The following is a 23,637-nucleotide window of genomic DNA, read 5'->3' as shown; positions in this document are numbered from 1 at the left end:
AGCTTTGGCACAGCAGGTTTTGAGAAATTGGCAGTACCACTTGCAATTAGGACCAAATTGGTTCTTTTTTTGACATTATTCACAAGGTCATACATTTCTCCTTTCTAAACATGTTTTCTCCTTAGGGCAGAAATGCAAAAATATTACAGACAACTATATGTCAACTGTATGCACCACTAATGAGAATTCCTACATATGGCCTGTAGCAGTACTGCTTGTTGCCAAATGTCTATACCATGAGCAAAACCACTTATATGTCTAAGGCTCTATACAACATCCTGCATATACTATGTCATATACTTGCATGATTACTGCTGATGATGTAATGTTTAGATGTTACCATGAAGTGTGCACCATATATGTATTATAGATGCTGCACTGTATGCTTCCCAGCCCATACACAAGCAATGGTGTAAGTGTTGAAGCATTATAGGCTGCATTGTGTTTTTTGGTTCGGGGTATGCATCCTTAACCTTCGCTGTAAGGATGGACAATCCACCTAGGTGTTTTATACAAAGCTTTTCATGTAAGACTTTTACTAACTGTGTCACAAACCACTATGTATAGGCTCATCCTACTGACAAATGTGAATGGAGCATTCTTCAATTAAGGGCCTGATTACGATGTTGCCGGAAAAGGCTCCAACTGTCGGTCGGAGCCTTTCCGACCGCATTGTAATATGTCGGTCAGATTTTTTTCCGACCGCCTCATCACGATGGAGACGGTCGGAAAGGAATCTAATTTGTCATTCCGACTGGCTTCCGATCGGCTCTCCGAGCCCGTCCGCCAATTAGAATGCTGGCAGTAATCCCAAGGGCGATTTTTTCCGCCCGAGGGATTACAGAAAGGCTGTTGGAATTCAACTTTGGGGGACCCCAGCAGGGCCCCTATGGGTGCATGGCCTCCGGTTGGAGGCCGAAGGAGCACCTATGGTGCCCCCCTGTTGATCCCTGCACCCCGTGGCAGGCACCTTGAGGTGCCTGCCATGGGGGTGCAGGGATGAACTGCATCTCCCATTTTACAGTGGGAGCATGTATTCCGGGTGGAACACATTCTCCCATTGAACAGTGTTCGGTCGCATCCTAATCAGTGAGTCGGGACCTCCGACCGGGTGTCGATCATTCACTTGACCGAGACGATGTTGGATGGAGGAAACTCCACCAACATCGTAATGAGGCCCTACATGTGTGATATTGTCACAACTCCATCATATATTAGTCAAATAAATATTGGTATTAACTGTTAGAATGGATACACAGAAATGCAAGCCATTATTTGTATACTCTGATATGTGTTGATTAAGTGTAGTGATGGAGTAAGTAATAACCCAGTGGGATAGTGATAGAGTGGGTTAGTGATACTCATCATGTTTGGAGAGCATGGACATGAGTTTTCAAGTGCTCACAATCAATGTGCAATATTCATTTATAAATGTTATATGGCCCAGATGCAGAAGGACCTGACACATGGCAACACCATAGTGTGTGCTCTATATATGCTGTGAAATATGTTTTGATGACTCACTTTACTGGTATGTCCATCTGGGTAGCATTAATATAGCAAATCGACATAACGTGTTGTACTACTTGGAAGTTGATATGGCTAGACCGTGGCATACTTTTTGTTTTCAGTGTTTATGACATAATTGAGATGGTAGAGCATGTATGTGTTTGGCATGTTGACAATGTATTGTATAGGAAAAAATGTGCGTCCCAAAAGACATGTTTGGAACATATCCAGAAGGCTGCCAGTGGCTATAAACATATAAGACTATATGAGGAGGCAGCGGAACCTTGGCTTCTTTTGGGGACACACAACACCCAACTACATGTACAGGAGGGCTACCCCTTATGGTAGCAGGAAGAAGACAGTGAAACATGGACACAGAGATCCCAGTACCAAGGGACAGTCATCACAGAGGCAGATAAAACAAAAGATGTCCTTGAGCCTTTATAATGTCATTGCAAAGCACAAAGAAAACCTAGAGATGCTTGAAAAAAATGGAGAAAGAAAACAGATTGCTAATTCAGAACAACCGGCTGCTCCACAGGTGCAAGGAGGCTCCTTACCTAATATCCTAACAATTTAGGGCATATTACGGCAAAAGCCCCTGGTCTGCCCAACAGGTGTGCAGAAAGCCCAATAGGCACCAGGGACTCATTATTTCAATGTGCAGGGGCTGCACTCAAGGGGGCGTGTCGATGACCCCAAAAAATGGGCACAGATCAGTGACATGTTACCTAGATGGCCACCAAGCCCAAGGACTAAAAACCCTGTTGCCCCCATCCATCACAAAACAACCTGTTTTTGCAAATGTGGTTCCTGCGTTTTAGTCCCGGGCTCGGCAGCCATCTAAGGAAACCTACAAAACCCAGACATTTCTGAAAAATAGACAACTGGGGGAGCCAGAGAGGTGTCGCTTCCGTGGATCAACCAACATTTTGTTACCCAGAATCCCCTGCAAACATCAAATTTAGCTAAAAACATGAACTTTTCATCACATTTCTGTGTAGGAAAGTTGTGGGATCACCAGGCTGACACAGATTTCCTACCACACAGCATTCCCCTACGTCTCCCGATAAAAATGATACCTCACTTGTTTGGGTGTCCAATGCAGAGTCAGCCTAAAAACGTATATAAAAAAAACATAGAGCTCTTTGTGCTATCCCCTCATTCTCTAAGTTTTTGGCTCTTCACAGTCTCAGGCCCTTGGTGCACCCACACAAGTGAGGTATAATTTTACTCAGGAGACCGAGCGGAATGCTGGGTGGTAGGAAATGTTTGCTAGCGTCGTGATCCCAGCCCAAAATGTCAGGAAAACGTGATTATTTTTAGCTAAAATTGAGATTTGCATGGGATTCTGGGTAGGAAAACGTTGGGAGATTCACACAAGCCACACCTCCTTGGAATCACCCAGGTATATCGTTTTCAGAAATGTCTGGGTTTGGTAGGTTTTCCTTGATGGACGCCAAGCCTTGAACCAGACACGTAGGTGTCACCCTTGCAAACCAGGTCTTTGTGTGATAGGTAATTCTGATGTCTCCACAACATTTTTTGGCCCTTTCCTGTCGCGGGTACTTGGCCAACCGACACAAGTGAGGTAGACTTTTTATTGGGAGACCTGGGGAAATGCTGGGTGGCGTGAAATTGGTGACGACCTGGTGATCCCACAACTTTTGCATACAGAAATGTGAGGAAAATGTGTTTTTGTTAGCTAAATTTGAGGTATGCAGGGGATTCTGGGCAGTAAAAACATTGGGAGATCCATGCAAGCCACATCTCCCTGGACTCCCACACGTGTCTAGTTTTGAGACGTGTCTGGGTTTGGTAGGTTTCCCCAGATGCCCGCCGAACTCTGGACCAAAAACGCATGTGACTCCCTTGCAAAACAAAGGGGGTTATTAGGATGGCGGACGGATTGCCACCGCCGGCTTGGCGGTGGCGGTCCGCCCACCATCCCAACTAGATTTATCCCTGCCATATTATTATAGCAGGCGGTATCGCGGCGGACACAAAGTGCGTCCACCGCTTTTCCACCGGTCGGCAATCGTTCCAATTGCCGGCTGGGCGGAGCTGGGGCATAATATGGTGGCTGTGCCTAGAAGGCACCACCATCCATATTATGATGCTGGGTTTCACAGACCTTTCCATGGTGGCAAAAGGCTGGTGGCGAATTGCTTTGGGGGCCCGTTGTGGGCCCCCGAGGGGGTGGGGGCTGCACTCATTGCCATGCAGAAGGTGGCAGGCACCGCGCGGTGCCTGCCACATAGTGCATGGCAATGCACAACATGCCTCTTTGGCATTGCAGCGGATGCTGCTTACAGCAGCACCCGCCGCAATGTCAAAGATGCGGAATGCGACCACCAGGGTGGCAGTCACATCCTAATTGGCGGTGTGGGACCGCCGCACCGCTGGCAGCCGGTCCCACTAAAGTCCGCCCGCCACCCCAATGGGCCTCCAAGTCTTTTTTGTGATAACATTTTTTGAAGTCTCCACGTACATTTTGGACCATTTCCTGTTGCGGGCACTAGCTCTACCCATTTACGTGAGGTACCATTTTTATCGGAAGGCTTTGGGGAATGCTGAGTGTGTCGAAATTTGTGGCTCCCCGCAAGCTCTATAACATTTCATCACAGAAATATGAGGACAATGTGTATTTTAGACAAAGTTTGAGGTTTGCAAGGGATTCTGGGTAACAGAACCTGGTGAGAGCCACACAAGTCACTCCATCCTGGATTCCTCTGGGTGTGTAGTTTTCAAAAATGTGCAGGTTTGGCAGAACTCCCTAGGTGTCGGCTGAGCTATGGTCCAAAATACACAGCTAGGCATATTGCAGAAACAGGGACAGTTTTCAGTGGAAAAATGTAATGTGTCCACATGGTGCTTTGAGCCGTTTCCTGTCGCGGGCAGTAGGCCTACCCACACAAGTGAGACACCAATTTTATGGGGCGACTTGGGGAATGCTGGATCCATGAGAGTCTGTGGCTTCGTCCAGATTCTAGAACTTTCCATCACAGAAATATAAGAAAAATTTGTTAATTTTTACAAAGTTTGAGGTTTGCAAGGAATTCTGTGTAACAGAACCTGGTGAGAGCCACAAAAGTCCCCCCATCCTGGATTCCCCAGAGTTTCTAATTTTTAAAAATGTACATGTTTTCTAGGTTTCCCTTGATGCCGGCTGAGGTAGGGATCCACATCTAGGCACATTGCAAAAAAAGGTTCAGTTTTCAGTGGAAAAAAGTGATGTGTTCAGGCTGTGTTTTGGGCCATTTCCTGTCGCTGGCACTAGGCCTACCCACACATGTGAGGTACCCATTTTATCGGAAGACTTGGCGGAATGCTGCGTGGGTAGAAGTTTGTGGCTCCACACAGATTCCAGAATGTTTCATCACAGAAATGTGAGGAAAATTTGCTGTTTTGACAAAGTTTGAGGTTTACAAGGGATTGAAAACAGAACAGGGTAAGATCCACACAAGTCACCCTATCCTGGATTCCCCTGGATATATAGTTTTCAAAAATGTAAAGTTTTGCTGGGTTTCCCCAGGTACCGGCTGAGCTAGGGTCCCAAATCCACAGGTAGGCACATTGTGAAAAAGGATCCCTGTTTTTACTGGAAAAATATGATGTGTCTACGCTGCATTTTAACCAGTTTCCTGTTGTGGACCCTAGGCCTACCCACACAAGTGAGGTACCATTTTTATCGGTAATGAGACAATATCGAGGAAAAAAATTCGACTCACCATAGTATCGAGTTAAAAATATTATGGAATGGAAATACAGAGTTCAAGAATATCTTTGTCAAGAATATCATTTGAAGGTAATTGATATCGATTTTTAAAATATAGAAGTCATTAATATCGTTGGCAAAAATATTGTTGTTTAAAATATCATTTTTCGGTTATTATTATGTTTTTAGTCTATATTTTAAATATATATGACATAATTGTTTTGTTTCCTTATTGTTTATACTTTTTACTATATTACTTACATTTTTAGTAGTTATGAAATGTAATTTAAGTAAATTTTGTGTTTTTTAGTTATGTACCGGGTTGTGGGTTTAAAGGGGAATAGGGTGTGAAATAATTTAATTATAATAAATTAATGATTATTTTAAAATTAATATTATTTATTTAATTGATATTTAATTTTGTTAATTGTGTTATACATTTTTGTATGTGAATGTTTTTTGTGGGTTGTGGCATTTATATGGGTAATGGGTGCAAAGCAATTTATTTTTGAATAATTAATTATTAGTTGTAAATTAATATTTTTTTTATTGATTGATAATTAATTATGTTAATTGTGTAATTTTTTAGGTGTGGGTTGTGGGGCTATAGGGGTAAAGGGTGGGAATTAATGTATTTTTAATTTATTGATAATTAGGGGTGTATTAGGATGGCGGGCACATGGCCGCCGCCGGTCCGGTGTTGGCAACCGGCGGCGGCAATCAGCCCATGTTCGAAACCCGGAAAAACGCCGGTCCGAATAGCATCGCGGTCGTGACCGCAGCGGTGTGATTTTCCTCCCGCCACTTTTCCGCCGGTTGCAGTCCATCCGCTTGCCTGGCGGACGGAACTGTACAGCTACAATTGTGGCGGATTAGGGGAATGCACCGCCGGCACGATTATGATGCCGGCGGGAGCCAGCCTATCCGCTGCAGTGGAGCCGCCATGAAAAGGGTGGCGGAAACATGTTCCGGTGGCCCATTGCAGGCCCCCAATGTGTTGAGGGGGTGTGGGTGCACTGGGAGGAGTACCCATGGTACCCCACTTCATTTACCTGTGCCAGGTGGCAGGCACTGTGCAGTGCCTGCCACGCAGTGCAGGGAGATGCAGGACATTCTCCTTTTAATATCGCGGTGGTGCTGCTGGCAGCAGCGACAGCCACAATGTTAATCACCAGAATCCGACCGCTGCAGTCGGATTTCGACTGCAGAGCATCCTAATTGGACCGGCAGTTATGCCGCGATCCTTGCGGGTGGTCTTTGCCCGCTACCATGGCGGTCGGAGAGATTTTCCAATCGCCATTCTAACAGACCCCTAAGTTGTTAATTAAGAATAATAAAATAATGTATAATTATTAATGATAATTGTGTAAATAATTTTTTAGGTGTGGGTTGTGGGATTATAGGGGTAAAGGGTGGGAAGTAATTTATTTTCATGTATTAACAATTAGTTGTTAATTATTAATAATTAATTGATTGATAAATATTTATGTTAATAGTGTTATTAATATTTTTAGGTGTGGGTTGTGGGGTATGGGGTAAAGAGTTGTAAGTAATTTATTTTTATTTTATTAATAATTAGATGTTAATTAATATTAATTAATTAATTGATTACTAATTAAATTAATTAGTTTTTTTCGGTGTGGGTTATGGGGTTTAATGGGGTGACGGTGGGAAGTAATTCATTAAAAAATATTAATAACTAATTCCTAATCAATATTAATTAATTGATAATTCATTTTGTTAAGTGGTTAATTAGATGTTTTTTAGGTTTGGTTTTTGGGGTTTATAGGGGTAAAGGGTAGGCGTAATTGATTTTATTTTTTTTGTTAAATATTTGTGAAATACTAATAATTATTGATTGTAAATGAATTAAATTAACTGTCTCATTCTTTATTTTTTTGTTTAGTTTTAGGTTGGGGTTGTGGCATTTATAGAGGTAAAGGGTGGGAAATGAATTAATTTTGAAGAATTAATATTTAGATTTTATAAATAATATTTGTTTCATTGATAATTATGTTAATTGTGCAATTGTTTTTTTTATTTCAATGTGGTTTGTCGGGTTTGGGTATATATGGGTATGGGGTGTGAAGTAAATAATGTTTTCATTTTTAATATTAAACATATTTGTATTTTATATTCAATATCTATTTTAATATTTTTACTTTTCAAAAATTATTTTCATTTTGTTTAAGAAATTGTACTTGTTTTCAATATTACACTGCCTGGAGTGGGAGTAGTAAACTTTACCCCTCCACAATCTAACACTTTCCCACTTTCCCTACTGTTGCACGGACTGAAGTGCAAATAGTACATTTTACCCCTCCACAATCAAACACTTTCCCTACTGTTGCACTAACTGGAGTGGGAATAGTAAATTTTACCCCTACACAAATCAACAATTTTCCTACTGTTGCACTGACTGGAATGGGAATAGTAAATTTTAGGCTTCCGTAATCCAACCCTTTCCTTACTGTTGCACTGACTGGAGTAGGAGTAGTCAATTTTATCCCTCCGCAATCCAACAGTTTCCCTACTGTTGCACTGATTGGAGTGGGAATATTATTATTTCTTTTGTTAATTATAATATTTATTGTTGTGTTAATTGAACTGGTAATAGTAAGTTTTAGTATTTTCAAATGTTGTCTTTTAATTAATTTTATAGTTATTGTAGTTATAGTAAATCTTATTTTTGTGTGATGTAAAAAATGTTTTGATTGTTGATTGTGTTAGGTGGGAGTACTCATTTTTATATTTATTTAGTATAAAAATGTTTTCTTTAAATGTAGTGGGAAATGTATATGTATTTACATTTTTAATAATTGATGTTATGTTGTAATTTATATTATTATCTGTTCGATTTATTATAATAACAATATTTAAGAATGTCAATATTGTTTGTTTGTAATTTATTTATAATTAAATTGTAAAAAATATGTGTTGTTTACTTTTTATTTTAAATTAAATGAGTTTTCTTTTTTATATTTTAAGTTTTTGGTATATTTAAATATGTATACATCTATTTTTGATATCACACAATGTACTATTTTTTAATTTATATTATTTAAAATATTCATTTATTTATATTTGTACATATGTGTCTGCTCATATATATATTTATATATATATTCACTGAAAAAACCATAGGTTTCACACACGTTATAGTTAGGAATTAGCATCTAAAAAACCTTGCAAATTCACTTAAAAAACCATAGGTTTCACACATGTTATAGTTAGCTGGACATTTCACTCGTGAAAAACCATTGAAATTCCCCCGTTATAGTTAGTGCAGGCAACTATAACTCACGCAACCGCAATCCTCTGCTGATGACGTCAGATATTACATCACTGTATTTAGACACCTATTTACCCATGTCTTCTTCCATTAATCTTTAGCTATACATATATTACAAATATTTTTTTTTTCAGAAAGACACATATGTCATCAGTGATGTAATATCTGACGCCCATTTTGTAACTTGCATGTGTGGTGCATGAAGCAACACACATGTAAGTTACAAACTGGCATTTTAGGTTTGTTTATGTGCAGGAAGGGGCACCTCCCTGCTTGCAGACACCCTGGCAGTCTGGTGCAAGGGTGCCTGCGTTGGCGCTAAGTTGGAAACTTAGCACCATCGCATGGGGAAAAGCACGGCTGCACCATCTCCTTGTGAATATCGTGCAGCCTTGCTTTTCCGAAGTGGTGGAGAGAGGCGTTGAGCCAAGAAGGCTACGCCTCTCTCTGCCACCTCCTTGTGAATATCCCCCTGTGTACCTTTAGAATCCTCTGGATGTTGGAAGAAAAGGATGCAAATTTGGTATGGATACCTTACGTCGAGAAAACGTTATAGGCACCTAAGCGCGAACTACTCCAAATAACTGAAAAAAGACATTGCACAGGGAGGGAAGCAGCAAAGGGGTTAAGGAGTAGAGGGTTGATGGTTATAATGTGATGGGTTAGGAATAGTTAAGTTAGATTAAGATTTAGGTTAGGTATAGGAGGATATTGATTAAAATAAGTAGAGTAAGTTTAGATAGTGGCAGTTAAGTATTTTAAGTATTTTAGAGTGTGCTATATTTTTAAATAACTGTTTTACTTCCTTACTTGAGTGTTTCATATGCTTCTGTTAGAAAATGCAAATTATGCGTATAATTTGTGGGTAAAGTAAGTTATATGTTCCAATTAAACATTGCTGTGAGCACTAATGTACCTACTCAATGTGATGTGTACATATGTCTATTTTGAAACACATACTCTGACACTGGACGGATGCAAAGATTTTGCAGAGTGTTAGAGAATACAAACACGATAGTCAGGTTATTCTGCTGCATCGTGTGATCAGCAGAGTAGAAGAAATGTAATTTCAATGTTATATAGGTACTTGTTTAAATATTGTAATGCCAGGGATACACCGTGAGCTACAAAGGGGCCGATTCCGACCGATTTGAATAATGTCGGGCGGATTCCTTTCCGACCGAGCCATTCCGATGGGCTCGGTCGGAAAGGAATTCGACACGGATTTCCGGATTGCGGACGACAGGCTCGGAGAGCCCGTCTGCCGTCCAGAAATCTCCCAGTACTCCCCCGGCCGTCTCTTTGCGACCGAGAGAGTACAATGGCAGTTTTTCACTGCCTTTTCGTGCCAGTTTTTCTGACACAAAAAGGCAGTCGGAAACTGTCTTTGGGGGACCCCAGTAGGGCCCCCATGTGTGCAAGGCTGCTGAATGGCAGCCTGGGGGCACCTATGGTGCCCCTCTGTGGATCCCTGCACCCGGTGGCAGGCACCTTGGGGTGCCGTCCACAGGATGCAGGGATGAATTGCACCCCTGCTTTAAAGGATGCAGGCATGCATTCTGCTCGGAATGCATGCCTGCATTGACTTGTATACGAGTGCGACCGAACAGGGTACTAGCAGGGCCGTAACCAACGACAGCAGGTCAGTCGGTTACGGCTCCTGACCGATGTCGGACGAACCTAAGTCCGTCCGACATCGGAATAGGCCCCAAAGTGTAAAATTCCAACATTGATTGATGGTACATATCGGTGGTGTGAATGGAGATTGAACATGCTAGACCTGAACATATATATTGATTATGTGACACATTCGAAGTACATATGGCAATGCCATGATGTCTGTAAGCTAAAACTACACATGTCAACAGGGCTGAAAGTAAATAACTGAATTATGGCTCCTTAGTTAGCCACATTAAAACTGGCATGACACATTGTGTCATACATCTTGTACACTATTACAGTATGACAATCTGTTCTCGATTACTTTGCACATATACCAAGAAGGGCCATGCAGAATCCATGGAGTAATCACAAGTAGCATGTTAAATCATACTACACAACTTGCACAATGACTGACACATTTTTAAAGGCTACATGTAAATGACCACCAGCACAGACTATCATCTTAATGTGAAATGGCCCCAATATTACCATTTCTATGATGTATGCAGAAGAAACACTGGCACACTGATACTTCATATCCTTGTATTGTTTAGGGCTTCATTGAGATAGTCCAGATATGTCCTTGCTATTAGAAAATGTTTACAATATTGGTCTAGTGGATGAAAAATAATTACCTCCTTCTCTTTAGTCAGTATACAGGCTTTTGAATGGTAGTCAACAGAGTTCATTTAGTATCATCTATAAATAGTGCAATTTGTTTAACTATTGATGATGTTGGACCGGAGGTTGAACTAACACTTACACCTGACATATGTATAATATCCTGGTTAATGTGGGTGACTCATGGGTGGCATGGTAGTGTGCAAAGTGTCCAATCTGCTGATGCATCACAGTGTTATATCAGCGATTTAGAAACAATGGATTACATAAATAAGATAAAACACAACCATTTTTGTCATGGTATAAATATTAGTACTTTTTTTTGGTGTCACCCACATTACTTTATCATGTGGAACGTGAAAATATATAAATTTGTTGTAGAGGAGGAAAGCCAAATAACAGATAATTGATTACATGGTTCAAAATATGAACAAAAACAAATATAGGAAGAGAACTCAAAAAAGCACCACAGAGCATTACCATTAGCTAAAAAAGATGCTACCGGACAAGAACAGATGGGCATGATCAACTACATGTCACTAATTGAAGGACTGCAGTGGTTTAAAAAGAAGGTGGCATGATGTCAAACACATGAAACATTTAATAAATGGCCAGAACACACACACTAATGTTTACAGGGAAATTCTACTTCTTACACTTGGGAACTGTACGTCTTAATCCACCGATGAATGTTCAGCCTCCTGTTTTTGCAGTTGGGGTGTAATAGGAGGGAGAGGTGTGATGTTAGATGTCTTCAATGCACAAACATCAGGGGGATGAAGATGTATGGCCCAATTTCCCAAGAACATTAGTGAATGCCACTAATGCTGCACGATATTCCCTGTCTAGGACTTGTTAGTTTTGCAACACAGCAACAATGTTGTTGGTGAGGGCACTAGCTAATGCCACAAAGGAGTTCATCTTGGACTCTAATTGATTGCCTAAAGCCCCCAGTCCTTCTTCCAAAGACTGGATAGAGGAATTGATGACTCCTAGCTGGTTGACAACATCACTGGTGTTAGATATGGAAGTCTAGTCTTGTTCACCCCTGAGCATTATTGCACCAGCAGTGTCAGCTAAGGAGCCATCAATTTCATGGAGCCAAGAATGGGTGTCTCGCATTGCCTTTGCCAACCCCTTATTGGGGCTCTGACACCTCCGGAGTCTTTCAAGAGTGCCCGCTAAGTTCTCCATCCCCAACTTGACTTCTTCTGCCATATGCTGCTGGACCCCTACCACTCTCTGTTGAAAGTTGACTTGGGAGTCATCACAGTCCTAGCTTAAAATATGGTGAACAGATGTTTGATCAACAGTCTGGGTTGGTTCACTTGGAGACCCAACAGCGTCTTCTTCCCTTGTCAAGACTAGAGGAGAAATGTCAATAGTGTCCACGAATTGGTTGAAGGTACCTTCATCAATGAAGGGCAGGCAGGAGGGGAATGGGGAACAGTTTACTCATCATGGACAGGCTGTTGTACAGAAGAGGTAGAAATTTCTTCTGGAAAAGAAGTGGGGAATGTTAGTGTTAGACCTGTCAGCCTTACGGTGGCCTTCCCTAAAAGCGTTTTCCTGCTTACCTCCTCTTTTTGCTGATTGTTTTTTGTTGCCATTAGAACTCCGAGTACTTTGCCACTGCTGACCAGTGCTAAACTGCATGTGCTTCTCCCCTAAATATGGTTACAATGGTATATACAAAATTGGCATATTTAATTTAATTGTAAGTCCCTTGTGAAGTGGTATACCATATACCCTGGGCCTGTAAATCAAATGCTGATAATGGGCCTGCAGCACTGATTGTGCTACTCATACACGTAGCCCTTTAAAACATGTCTCAGGCCTGAGTGTGCAGTTTTACTGCCACTTTGATGCGGCATTTAAATCCTTTGCCAAGACTTAAACTATCCTTTTATTACACATTCGTCACCACTAAGGTAGGTTCTAGATAGCCCATAGGGCAGGGTGCTGTGTCAGTAAAATGTAGGACATGTATTTTTAAGCTTTGCATGTCCTAGTAGTGAAAAACACCTACATTTGCTTTTTCACTACTGTGAGATCTATTGCTCTCACAGGTTGACATTGGGTATTCCTTAATACACTTTTAAGCTGCAATTCCTGATTAGAAAGGAGTAGCTGTCTAGCTGTCTCAAATTTCATATCTTTAGAATGGTAAGGATAAATCCTTATTACTAGTAAAGGTGGATTTAACATTGCTATTATAGAAATGCCACTTTTAGAAAGAGCAATGCAAGTGTAAAGATAGCGATTGCACTCCTTCCCTTAATGAATAGTTCGTTTTTGCTTTGACTGCCAAATAAATGCGTGCATAACAGCGCTGTGACTGTCCCTACACAGCATATCAATGATACTGAAAAAAGGTGCGACAATTGTGCCACCACCTGCTGCACTGCTGAGATAAGGAAAACTGTCCTCCACGAGTAAACCATTTTTACCAACATCGACCAAAGTAATCCATAGTGTTTCCATTTTATAAGTATTCGTCCCGAAAAGCGAGGCAGCACCCCAGAGGTTTACTGATTATCGAATATAATTATTGAGTCAATCTAAAGCATCACTATGGAGACAGCATTACACCTTAGGACCTTGAACGTATTGTTGAAAGTGACACAGAGGGGTCTATTAGGATGATGGGCGAAAAACCACCCCGACCGCCATGGATCCGGAAATCAACCGCCCGCCGGTACCATGGAAAGTCTGCCGTCCAAATTAGGAACAACCGCCAAAAAACACCGACCGTGGCGGAATGAGGCCAAGAAAAAACACCCGTAGCAGGCGGAGGTGGCCAAAACCCATCCGCGGCGGTCACATTCGCAGCGGTTAACAATCAAACCGCAGCCAGAGCAACGGAAACACCGCACGTCAAATTAGGATAACCCGGTATGTTCCACAGTTTCCGACCAACGCGGTCGCAAACAGTGATGAATGAGAGAGCTGGCGGAAGAGCTGCAGCACAGCCACCGCTGCGGACGCTCCGTAACAAATATGGTGGACAGAAGAAAATACCCACAACAAGGCCACAAAGTGCACACACCAAACTAGCCATGCCCCCAAAAACACAGAACACACCTCAATGGCACAACCACATGGCAAATAGTAAAAACCAAATTCCAGGACAACCCACACAACACACCTGACAGCAATACCCTATTTAGACATAGCGGAGTATAAAACCAGCCCCTGCCCCTTCCCTGACCACAATCCTTTGCAACATTCCAAGACTGAAGGCCACTAACCCTGACAACAAAGGATAGGCAAAGCAACACATCAGCACCACTCAAGGCCACTAACCCTGACAACAAAGGATAGGCAAAGCAACACATCAGCACCACTCACACCACACACAGCACCACCACAACCACTTCCACACCTGCACCAAAGATGATTACTAATAGAGGGTCACAGATGGAAAGGAATATTGGGGCAATAACCAAATTTATTTAAAAAACTGGCTTAAAACCTATAGATGTAATAAAAACAGTGTATCAAGCTAAGATCATCTCAGCTGCCACCTATGGAGCAGCTGTCTGGGGAATGAGAGATTTCTCAAAACTATAGATTCTTGAAGATAACTTCTTAAAAAGGGTCCTTTCTTTACCAAAGTCATGTGCCAACTATAAGTGCCACATGGAATTGGGCACTCAGTATGGGGAAAGGAGACCCTTGCCTTAACAAGAGAGATTATAAAGGATGTTTTGAAACTAGATGGGGTAGGTAATATCACTTGGTTAACTTATGTTGTAACCACATTGAAAGCAGTTGGGCTACTTCGTCTTTTTTTGGATCCTACTACTTGTTGTTCCATCTCTAAAAATGATCTAAAAGCGCAATTACTTTCTAGCAGGCAGATAAGAAGGGAATTTAAAAACATCAATTTGTCGACAGTAAAAACATACTTGGCTTCTCCGAGTATAACGCAAATGGACAAAAATACAATATACCTTTCCTTCGTCACTAATTTACAGCACAGGTACATTCTCGTGAGATTTCTATTAAACTATATTCCGCTTATGTTGGGCTCCCCCCGTAATGTGTATGTTGTCTCTGACCTCCCATTTTGTCCCTGTGATCAGCGATCTGTACAGAACGATTTACACTTTTTATTTTTCTGTAAATTTTATTCTGATGAAAGGAAACAATTTATTATTCCCATTATGCGTAAAATGAACTTCAAACAGTGTCGTGTAGCCCTTTATTACCTGCAACTATTACCTGACCCTTTCATCTGCTTCTCTTTGGCGTCCTTTCTGTTATCTGCCTTAAAAAAGAGACGTTCAATCTGCTAAAATTATATTCTGAATAATGAATCAATTTTATTGTATTGTATAAATGACTATGAATTTAGATTTTAATGTAATGATTTTTATACTTTATTGTAATGCTGTGAAATGTCTGTTTTTTAACTGTAGTATACTTTTTATGTCTACATTGTGTTGGCGAAATAAAGTTGTTCTGACTAACTGACTTGGTAGTAAGCTGCTTTTACCTGACTGGAACAGGCTAGTAGAAGATTATGACATCTGCCTCTTCCAGGAAACTTGGAGCCTAGTTCCCCTTTATAAATCTGGGTATACTTGCTTCTTTTTGCCAGCTGTCTCCTTAGGGAAAGGCCGCCCTTCAGGAGGCCTGATGGCCTGGGTCAATATCGCTTTGGGTTACAGAATCATCAATTATAACTGTGCTAGTCCAGACATAATGAGACTAAGTATAAGTGGGAAGGAATGATATACACCGCTTGAACTGTTTAATGTGTATGTGAGAGGGACTAAGGGGGGTACCTCTTCACCTATTGTATCTCTCTTGGAGCAAGAACTGTCTAAATGCCATCCTGACTCGCTCCTTATGATAGCGGGAGACCTTAGCTGCACGTTCGAACCCCTTAGCTCAGGAGACATGTTGGGGTTGGAGGAGGATGACAGCAGGTGGGGTATCCCCCCCTAAGCATTCCCCCCATCAAAAAATGGTCACGGGTTGCGATTCAATTGAATGCACTTGTTTTGGAATATGGGCTAAGGGCTGCAAATGGCAGAACAACATCAGATCTTGGCGGGGCTTGTACGTACAATAGAATTAGTTGTCCATCCCGCATCGATTATATTTTAATAGATATTCGATTGTGGAGAAATATAATTGACATGGAAGTTATTCCATCCATTGATAGTGACCACAATCCTCTCTGTTTGAGTACTAAACGCCTTTGGCCTGCCCCTGGTCCAGCTTCTGAGGCAACTAATAATCTAACGACCAAGGAATTAGTTCCTTCAAATAGTAGGAGACACCTTAAGTGGTCTAAAGTAGTTGTTAACGAAGCCAAAATGGCGGAAATTAATAGTCTATTGGTCAAAAATTTAATAGATCTACAAGAAGCATCCATCAACCCCAACGCCCCACAGAAAGTGGCAGATGTCTACACAAGAACGGTAGAACAGCTGGGATCTCTGTTCATGACTACTGCTAGCCATAGATCTGCAAAACCTTGCCCAAAAAGCAGTCATGCTTGGTTTTCAAAAACTTGCAGATATAAAAGGAAGGCCTTAGCTCTAGCTATTAAAAGTAAAAACATCTCCAGCATCCAACCTGCTAGGAAGGAGTATAAGGTGACGCTGCGACGGGCTAAATCAGATTGGGACGAATTATATCGGCAGAACCTTAAAGACGCGAGCCTGGAAAGCAATGCCTACTCTTTCTGGAATCTTGTTAAGGGGGCTAACAGGAATGACCCGGATGTAATTCCTAATCATATATCTAGCCAAGCCTGGTTCGACCATTTTAGAAGTCTATGCACTGGGTCAGTCACAACATATGAGGGCGGAGCCTGTGCCAAGCCAATCCCTTGCCCAACTCCTAGTATCACAGATTACTTTAATTTAAATGAAGTGATAGCAGCAATTAATAAAATAACACCTTTAAAAGCCCCAGGACCGGATGGTCTCCCAGGTGATCTATTTCGTGCAAGTCCTAGTAACTGGGCGAAGTACATTATGCTCTTAATTAACTCTATTGCTAATGGTTGTCCCATACCAGAGTCATGGAAGGGAGCTGAAGTCGTGCCTATTTTTAAGAAGGGGGCCAGGGAGGACCCTGCCAACTATCGTCCAATCAGCCTCATAGATGCTATACAAAAATTAATTGGGAGGGTTTTATTGCAGAGGATTCATTCTTGGGCCGACGATGAGATCATTCTTTCCCAATTTCAGTTGGGTTTCAGGCCAAAGACCGGAACAATGGACCAGGTGTTCAGGCTCCTTCTTATTTATTGGAAGGTAGTCGTGATAGGTGGAGGCAGTCTCTATCTTGCCTTCATCGATCTAAAAACAGCTTTTGACCTGGTCCCGCGGGACCAACTATGGGAAGTCTTGGCCGAAATGGGTATGCCTCTGTTCATCTTGAGTCTGCTTGTCCGACTGCACGAGGATAATTACGCTCAAGTGAGATGGGGGTCACAAGAACAGAAAACCGAAAGAATCTCAGTGAATAGAGGAGTCTGCCAGGGCTGTGTTATGGCCCCCACCCTGTTCTCTTTATATGTGAACGGGGTGGTTAGTTTTCTACAGGAAATTCCATCTGATGCCCCAGCCCTGGCTGGAGATAGGATACCTACACTCCTCTTCGCTGACGATACTTTGCTGATTTCTAGGACCCCGGTCGGGCTGTAGAAGCTCTTAGATAGGTATCATCTTTTTTGTTCATTAAGATGGCTGACCATCAACACTACAAAGACCAAACTAATGACATTCAATCCCTATAAGCCCTTTAGGCACATCTTTTCTTTGGGCGGAACACCTTTAGAAAGAGTTAGCACCTTTGAATATTTGGGTATTCGTCTTTCCGACACAATGCAATGGAGATGCCTCTGAACCATAGACGTGTGACTGGGGCAATAGGTAGGGAACATCGTCTCTCATGTAGCAGACCCGTTGCCCCAGCGCTCACGATCTATGCAGCAAGGGCAGTAAGTTCCGCCCTGTATGGTGCGGAACTTTGGGGGTTCGACAATATGCAAGAGATCAGTAGTTCGGAACACAAGTTCTTGAGAGAGCTTGTGTCCCTTCCCTGCAATGTTCCGCTTAAGCCTTTGATGAGCGATATGGGAAGACGCTCTTTTAAAGACATTGCTAGATTAAGGCCATTGCTTTTTTGGGCCCGTTTGTTACGAACCCCTGAACTTGCTTGCTACACCGCCGCACTTAAGGAGGTAATTGTTCTGGATTCTAACCATAGGGTCAGCTGGCTCAATAACGTTAAGAAACTTGTGTTTACTTTGGGTCTCAGAAGCTGTTGGGAAAGCCAGAATCCGCCAAGTAGGGATGAACTAAAAAAGGCTTATTGGTTTTGGGTTGACATGCAGGAATTTAGCAATCCTAAACTGGGGAGGATGGGCGATGATTTTTACCAGTTTAAACAGCATATTTTCTTAGAGCCGTATCTTGATTTCATCAAAATCCCAAGAGATAGGGCACTCTACATACAGTTTAGAGTGGGCTCCTTAATGGTAAGTGAGTTTACCGCAAAATGGAGCCCCCCGCGCCAGACAATCGCGAACTGTCCTTGCTGCGAGGCACCAAAAGAGAGTGTGGACCATCTCATGTTTGTCTGACCAGTATACTCAAGAGCCAGATTAAAGTGGCTTAAACCAATTTGTAGACAATTGGGCACCACGGCTCACACCTCTGCCCTGCGGATCTTGAAATCAGATTCTAGAGATCTTTTTGTATGTGGTGTGGCGAAGTAACTTGGTTGCATTTGGCTCATCAGATCTAAATTTTTACGCAGGGAGGTGTAAAATGAAATTTGAAATGTGATTGTGTTCCTTATGTTGGCTTTTCCCACATTTTTATTCTCTTAATTGATATTAGATAGTCGTACTTGAAGGATGTCTTTTTTATTCTTTTTTATCCAAACGTATTTATTATAGTCTGCCAAAAACTCATTATGTATATAAATGGTATTCTTTTGGGTATGTAATTGTTATTTTATTAACAAAACAATTATGTCTTTCCAAACCCTCTTTGGATCCATTGTATATAAATGTTCGACTTTTAACGTTTTATGATAATTCTGCTTTTATGATACTTTGTTTATCGAAATAAAGCTACTTGAATTGAATTGAATTGACTAACTGACTGACTGACTCACCCACATAGCTGAGTATAAAACCAGCCCCTTCCCTGACCGCAATCCTTTGCAAAATTCCAAGACTGAAGGCCACTAACCCTAACAACAAAGTATAGGTAAAACAACACATCAGCACCACTCACACCACACATAGCACCACCACCACTTCCACACCTGCACCTCTGACCCCCCTGCACATCACACACCATACATATCACCCTCCACCCCCACCACTCACACCCCTGAACCCATAACCCCTTTGCACATCACGGACCATGGCAACACATAAAATGCCAAAATACACAGAGAGTGAGTTGACACTCATGGTAGATGGGATAGCCAGAGTGGAACCACAACTGTTTGGTAGCCTGGTCCAACAGACACCATTAGCCACAAGATCTCAAATGTGGGCAAGGATAGTCGATAAGGTCAATGCAGTAGGGACAACCCCGCGCTCAAAAAATGAAATCATAAAGCGGTGGCATGACCTGAAGAGGGTTGTCAAACAGAAGAGGAGCAAGAACCGTGAGCTGGCTCAGAGGACTGGCCCTACCATCCCACCAAAACCATTCACTGCATGGGAGGAAAAGGTGCATACTACATCCAGAGAGTCTCACAGGAGTAGCCGGGGGTGTGGAGGCTAGTAAGTACTGTAGGTAGCCATCTTGCCTGGAAGGGCTGTGTGGGGGTGGGAGGCCTGCACTACAACTCCCACCCTGCCCCCTGTCACACCCCTGAGCAGGATGTAGCACTGCCCCCCACCCAGAAGCATTTGGAAGCCATTGTCCCACTACAAACAAACTAACAGGTAGGTAGCCATCTCGCCTGGGAGGCTGTGTGGGGGTGGGAGGCCTGCACCACAACTCCCACCATACCCCCTGCCCCACACCTGAGCAGGATAGAGCACTGCCCCCCACCCAGAGGCATTAGCCAGCCATTGAATCCTTCACACTCACCTAACAGGTAGGTAGCCATCTTGCCTGCGAAGGCTGTGTGGGGGTGGGAGGCCTGCACTACAACTCCCACCATGCCCCCTGTTCCACCCCTGAGGAGGATGTAGCACTGCCCCACACCCTGAAGCATTTGGAAGCCATTGTACCACTACAAACAAACTAACAGGTAAGTAGCCATCTTAACAGTGAGGGGTGTTTGTGGGTGTGAAGACTGTACTACAACTCCCACCATGCCCCCTGTCCCACACCTGAGCAGGATGGAGCACTGCCCCCCATCCAGAGGCATTAGCCAGCCATTGAATCCTTCACACTCACCTAACTGGTAGGTAGCCATCTTGCCTGCAAAGGCTGTGTGGGGGAGGGAGGCCTGCACTACAACTCCCACCATGCCCCCTGTTCCACACCTGAGGAGGATGTAGCACTGCCCCCCACCCTGAAGCATTTGGAAGCCATTGTACCACTACAAACAAACTAACAGGTAAGTAGCCATCTTAACAGTGAGGGGTGTTTGTGGGTGTGAAGACTGTACTACAACTCCCACCATGCCCCCTGTCCCACACCTGAGCAGGATGGAGCACTGCCCCCCATCCAGAGGCGTTAGCCAGCCATTGAATGCTTCACACTCACCTAACAGGTAGGTAGCCATCTTGCCATGGAGGCTGTTTGGGGGTGGGAGGCCTGCACCACAACTCACCCCAGGCCAACTCGTCACCCACACATCACAATGGAGCCTCCCCTCCCACCCAGATGCATGTGTCAGCCTTTGTTTCACTACAAACAAACTAACAGGTAGGTAGATATATCATGCTTGCTTGTCACACCCCTGAGCAGGACGCAAACAACCATCACACACACACACAGATGTGTCAAGTCCAAGCCAAATGGGAAAACACAACAGGTAAGTAGCCAGTATGTGCACACAGCCATTCTCCTCAAAAAGCATGGTACCACATGACAAAACCAGCCATCCCATTGCAAACACATACACACAGATCCTATTACCACTCACAGTGAATGAAACTGTCACAGCAACCAAAGTGTGACACACCAATGCACATGTAGAAGAAAGTCTGGGCACAATCATGCACAGCACTAAATTCCATGTGTAAGTGCCATGGGGCCAGAGCAGCAAGGACCAAATGAGAAACAAGAAAGCATGGTTGGTGGTACAAATCCAGATATGCACATGACAAGACCAAGGTATGCAGGAGATGACAATGGCCAGTTCATGCCCAGATATCATGTCTGACAAGGCAGAGTAAGCCTAAAATAGTCCTCACCGAGATTTTTAGTTGCGCTAGTCCCTAGATGGCAACATGTCCCTGTACTGACCAATTATGCATTGGTAGGTATTGACAACTCACACTACAATGACCATCTCCCATCTGACCCACAGGTGACCAAGAACTCACTGCAGAGGACACCAGCAACCTGCAGAGCCAGTCTCCCCCCCGCCCCGGTACATGGACTCTCGGATGTTGACTCCCGGGATTCTCTGGACGATGAGCTGGAGGCCGGCCCATCTAGTGTGCCAGGGCGCAACAGGTCCCAGGACCCCATAGTCCCCCTCACCACATCTGCTGCAATACCAACGTCTCTGAAGACCCCTGCTGTCGCAGCCTGTGCGTCCTCCACCACCACCACCACCACCAACATCACAACCACCAGTGCTGCCTGCAACACTCCCCTTGTCCCAGAGGATGACCACCCCAACCAAAGCCAACTGAGGAGGGCAGAGAGAGGATGCGGGTGCCTACAGTGGTGAGGCAACAGGTGGTGAGGCAACAGGTCCGTGGCAGAGAGGGATGAGTCTTCAGACTCCACAGGCCCTACAGCAGGCCCCCCCCCCTGCCAAGCGATGAAGGAGCCGTCCAAAGAAAACCCTGGGAGAAACTGGAGGCAAAGCACCTGCCAAACGCCAGTCACGGAGTCAGCCATGATGGCAACACTCTTCACCACTGCATTGACTTTTTGGACTGTCCTTCCCCACACTGTCTTGTGAATGGCATCTGTCTGTTGGACTGGGTCACCACATCAATGTTGTGACTACTTGTTTATCTCATTTACCACAACTGTCAACTTACTGCTCCACTAATCACCTCAGTGTAAATGTTCACCCCCTCACATGTCCCCATTGTAAATAATAAATCCTTACACACATGTTGTTGTGTCTGCTCCATCTTTATTCCAGGATGTACAGTCTTCAACATGATTACAATTAGGGCTCCCGGTTTTATGGTATTTATTTTTTTAACATTTCCGTCTGTATTTATCCATATTTATTTTTGGGTCAATTTTTCTGTATTTATCCACATTTATTTGTGTTGCAAGCAAAAGAAGACGCTACAGCTAGTATTTTTCCACATTTATTTAATTAGACAATACACACTTGAACTCGGTTTTTATAGGTATATATATATATATATATATATATATATATATATATATATATATATATATATATATATATATATATATATATATATATATCAAATTAAATAAACATAATACATTCACTTGAAAACGTTGCCATTGTAGGACAAGAACATGTGTATTTCAAGAGACTTTGATGACATTGAGGCTCTTTCTGGTTGTTTTTTGCCTTTATGCCGTCTGGTCTCCGGACATTAGTACAAACTGTTCAGAGTACAGACTGAGGGAGTCCCTAAGTCCTAGTTATCCATATGGTCTGTACAGCTTAACCCCGGTTAGGACTTCTGATCTACAACTTTATCAACTGTTAACACCCTTCACTTCATAGCAAAAGTAGTCCAGGGAACAGCGTGCAAGTGGCCTCTTGCTGCTTGTACCCGTTACATGAGCCGGCATGTCACTTTAAGTGATTTGCCCAGAATCACGGGATGGGTAAGTAAACACCAAGACTCAAATTGTACTTTAATTCCTCCCTATTCTTCATGTTTATCATGTTCATCTTGAATGGTTACGTTTTGCTTGGGGAGGGTTTTTTTCTCAATGAAAATAACGTTTTTGTTTTACATTGTTGTGCATTTTTGCCTGTTTTGTATAGTATGCACCAGAGGCATTTAAGCGCTTGTCATGAGCGCGAGTCTGATTACACAAGATCACTCTAATTTCTACAGGCACTGGTAAATCAAGTTATTTGCCCAGGATCACAGGATGGTGAGCAGACGCCGAGATTTGGGCCTGGTTGCTCACTTCAAGATAAATAAAAGTGCTGCCTGTGAAGGCCCAGTCTAAGGGGCTTAACCAAATGAGAGAGCCCTACTTGCCTATGCCTTTAAGCTGTCCCTTATTGGCAACAGTTTGAAGTTATTAAGAACTCCAGTAGAAAAACGACACTGTGTAGAACTCCAAGCCAGACTTTCTTTTTTTTGTGGTGATGCTAGAGAGGTGTTGCAGATAAACCCTACTGCTTAAACAATTTTTGAGTGGGTCGGGACAGCACCCTGCGTTATGAATGTTGGCACAGTCACTCGAGGCAGGGCCGGCTTTAGTGCTGGTGGCGCCCTGTGCGACAATGTTTGTTGGCGCCCCCCAATGACCACCTCCACCAAAGATTCTCTCATTAGCACCCTTTAACAGTGACGAAGTCTCCATAACCACACTCTCTCAGATGCATTGAATTAGTTATATAGTGCCACTCATACCAGTGTAGGGTGTCCGAGCACTTTGCATCACACACTCATTGCACAGAGACAATCAATCATACGTGTGTAAATCAGTGTATAGGAAATGTTACATAAGACAAAGGACTAAAAGTGTAGGAGTCA

Source organism: Triturus cristatus, chromosome 11 (assembly GCF_964204655.1).
Source record: "Triturus cristatus chromosome 11, aTriCri1.1, whole genome shotgun sequence".
Taxonomy (NCBI): domain Eukaryota; kingdom Metazoa; phylum Chordata; class Amphibia; order Caudata; family Salamandridae; genus Triturus; species Triturus cristatus.
Note: the sequence above shows the minus strand (reverse complement) of the source record.